The sequence below is a fragment of the Rutidosis leptorrhynchoides genome, chromosome 3, assembly GCF_046630445.1.
Source record: "Rutidosis leptorrhynchoides isolate AG116_Rl617_1_P2 chromosome 3, CSIRO_AGI_Rlap_v1, whole genome shotgun sequence".
Taxonomy (NCBI): domain Eukaryota; kingdom Viridiplantae; phylum Streptophyta; class Magnoliopsida; order Asterales; family Asteraceae; genus Rutidosis; species Rutidosis leptorrhynchoides.
The window spans coordinates 614,712,254-614,716,586 of NC_092335.1; positions in this window are offsets into that span (position 1 = coordinate 614,712,254).

The following is a 4,333-nucleotide window of genomic DNA, read 5'->3' on the forward strand; positions in this document are numbered from 1 at the left end:
GCTTGGTAGCCTAAGAATTAGAGAACATCACTAATTTTGAGAATTAGTGCACCCCTAATTGACGTGAATCCTAAAGATAGATCTATTGGGCCTAACGAATCCCATCCAAAGTATCGGATGCTTTAGTACTTCGAATTCATTTTTATCATGTCCGAAGGATTTCTCAGAATGATAGGGGATATTCTTATATGCATCTTGTTAATGTCGGTTACCAGGTGTTCAATCCATATGAATGATTTTTATCTCTATGCATGGGACGTATATTTATGAGAAATGGAAATGAAAATCTTGTGGTCTATTAAAATGATGAAAATGATCGATTATGATAAACTAATGAACTCACCAACCTTTTGGTTGACACTTTAAAGCATGTTTATTCTCAAGTATGAAAGAAATCTTCCGCTATGCATTTGCTCATATTAGAGATATTACTTGGAATCATTCATGACATATTTCAAAAGACGTTGCATTCGAGTCGTCGAGTTCATCAAGATTATTACTAAGTTAATTATAGTTGGATATATTATGAAATGGTTTGCATGCCGTCAACTTTCGATGTAATGAAAGTTTGTCTTTTAAAAACGAATACAATGTTTGTAAAATGTATCATATAGAGGTCAAGTACCTCGCGATGTAACCAAATGTAATGTATTCGTCCAGATGGATTAGGACGGGTCCTTTCAGTTATAAGCATACTGAATTATAACAGATTATTATTATTAGAGTTTTTAACATATATCACCTTATTAAGTGTTAAATTCACATATTTACTCGCATGAGTTGAAACATACAAATCCATCAAAAATACCCAATTAATAAATTTTTAGCATTTTATAACTTCCAATCGTGAATTGAACTGAAATCGAGTACACACTCATCACAAACAAAATGGATAGTTCTGGTACACACTCACCATAAACAAAATGGATAGTACTGGTACATTATTAAAGTTTCCATTCTTATTTTTGATATACTTATTTAATGTTTTATATATAATGATATTATATATATATATATATATATATATATATATATATATATATATAACTCCGTATTACTGTTCTTCACATTTACATAATGCATTCACACTCATCGTCATATATACGTGTACCAATCAATAACATCTCAAACATGACCCATAACTTTTCTATGAAATAATGATCGGTAGTCGTAGAAAAATTAACAACTTTCATCAAAACATAAAAGATGTATTCTGACCTTGAAACTCTATTACATTGGTAGAAAGAGTCAGACGATCGCGATTAGTATTGATCGAGCATTCGAGCAACTATGGGCTAACATGAAGAAAAATAGCGGGAGTGGTTGCCAAAAAAATAAGGCATGTGCCTATAGGACGACGACGACGACAACAACAGTAACAACAACAACAATAATAATAATAGTAGTAATAATAATAATAATATTAATTCACAGGGACCAGCGTCGTTGATATTTAAAACTATAGGGACAAACCATATAATTTTAAAGAGATAGGGACGAGCGACATAATTTACAATAAACCATAGGGACCAGCGTTATTGGTATTTAAAACCACATGGACGAACAATGTAATTTTTAAGAGATAAGGAGGAGCGACGTAATTTACAACAAACCACAGGGACCATTGGTGTAATTTACTCTAAAAAATACTGTATACATATATTGATATATATATATATATATATATATATATATATATATATATATATATATATATATATATATATATATATATATATGTAATTCTTTTTGGAACTTAACTATATTTTTAGTAAAAGTTGTTGTCCGATTGCTATATATATAAGTACAAATACCCAACAAAAAAAAAAATGGAAGTTAACTACAATTTTTATTATAGAAAAAGTTGCTTTCCCTAGAGTTTGGTTAGCATTGACTAGCAGGATTAAATCATACGGGTTATGGACAATTTAGACTACAGAATTGACAAGATTATCTAAATCGGCTACGAACATGACTATAGAATTGGAAAGATGATCGTATAGCACTATATTAGCCGTACATTATCAAATGTGTTCTTATTCCTACTCCGTATTAATTATGTAATGTCTCAAATCAACTTTTTGAAAAAAAATTGAAGATCTTATTAAAGATATGTTTGAACGGAAGTAGCTGGAGCTTCTAGCTAGAATTGAAGCTGAAGTTTATTTTTTAAAATTGAAACTTTTAGCTTATTATTTTATATAAGTGTTTGATAAGTAGCTAGAGCTGAAGCTTATGTGTGTAAATTGAATATAAAAGAAAATAATAATGATAATATTATATAATTATGTTAAAGGTAATTATATCATCTCATAAGCCAGGAGCTTATTTTTTAAGCTAGTTAGGAAGAATTTAATTTTTAAGATCTATTTTTTTTTCATAAGCTCCTTATTGTTACCAAATCAAGCTTAAAACCCATCAGCTCCTTAAAATCACAAGCTCTATATTTTTTAGCTCTCATAAGCTCTAAAATTGTGTCATCTAAACACACTTTAATATAAGAAAATATTACATCCAAAACACACTAGAGAATGCAACAATCTCCTATGATTCAAATGATGTATCAACGTGAACCTTCTATACAACCCTTTCCAATCTTCCATCCTTGAGATTTAATTTAAACCTCCTAAATGTGACCCATGAGTGCGGTAGAATCTTCAACTCAAGTCTATATCTTCATTTAATAGTTATGCCCGACGAACATGAACCTAATGAATTACTTTATTTCTTCATTTCCATATTAACAAGAACAATATATAAATCTAGAGGCAATGCATGCGCAGTTACTCCATTTTGACCCAATAATCAAATATATCCCCAATATTTGATTTGCTTCTTTCTCATATGTGTTCGTCCTTCCTTCGATGCATGTTATGATTTGCATTTGAGTTTGAAATTGGTTTGTTCATTTGGGGGTATGTAGGTGGAAATGTATTAGCTTCCATTGAAAATTTTGGGTAAAAGAGAGAATGAAAATGATAAAAGAAGAAAATAGATTTTCGTGCCTTGCATGTGAGAAGTTTTAAAATTTTTAATGCTCGTTAATCATAGGGAGTGTCAACACAAGTGTTCGTACGTATTCACGTAGAAGGAGTACATCTGAGTGCAGATAGTTGTGTTGTTGGGGATCAACTTGTTGATTCGGCTTTTAATCACATTTATGGTCGGTGATCAGCTTATGTCACTTATTTCCCTTAGGGCTTACGTCTTACATCCACTTATTTCCCTTAGGGCTTACGTCTTACATCTGCATATAATTTTGGGTAATTGCTGAGAGGTGGGAGCTAAGAGCTGGAGCCAGGAAGTTGAGAGCTCAGAGGTGAGAGTCGAGAGTTGGGAGCTGCCGTCTAGTGAGAGAAAGTATAGAGAGAGAAAGTGGAATGTCCCGAATGAATGAATCCCAATGAGGTGGGAAACCCCTATATTTATATAAAAAACTTGACCTTGTAAAGGAAGTTTCATGGACTTAAACCATAAAAAGGTCCAATAAGTGTGTATATATTATTATATATATATCCTAAGTTTACTCAATACCCGATACAAGTGATAAACATAAAAATAAGATACAAAACTATGTATACAAATGTCTCGTGTCTTGTAATAATGAAATGAACACTAAAACGTATGAGAAAAAGAACAAAATAAAAATGGTTTTATTATTAAAACTCATTTTTTTTAATCTTTTTTTGTGAAAATTTATTGTATAAAATATATGCGAGTTAATCAGGTTATTTCGAAATAGTTATGTCAATTCACTGGCCACTTAAAATACGCTACTAATGATTTTTAAATTTGATACATCTTATGAGAATATCACGCTTCTAATCATCAAGTTACGTCGAGATAGAGTTTTTGTAATTTTTTTTTGGCATTTCTCAATCTAAAAAATGCATTTCGTAATTTTTTTTTCCCGACAAAGATCAATATATTAATTTTCAAAAACATACAAAGGCTGGACATACCCAAGCCCCAATACACAACAAAAACAAACTACAAATACAATACTAAACAATGATACCCAGCCCAATACAATCATGAACTACAACCATTTGATCTCCCAAATACCTTCCATTTTTTTGACTGCCACTGACTGTTTGACTTTAAAAGTCAACAGTTTACACTGAATAAAACTGCATATAATTCTGCACATCACATCTACAGACCTTGCTTATTTCCTGAAAATTCCGTTGTTCCTCTCTTGCCACACAAAGTAGACACAAGCAGCAACAACCAACCTATTTAAAATACACCAAAATATTCCTTTTGAAAGGATACAAAGCAATACCTTGAATAATCCCCTGCAAATCATCTGGCAACCCTCTATAAATGAGCT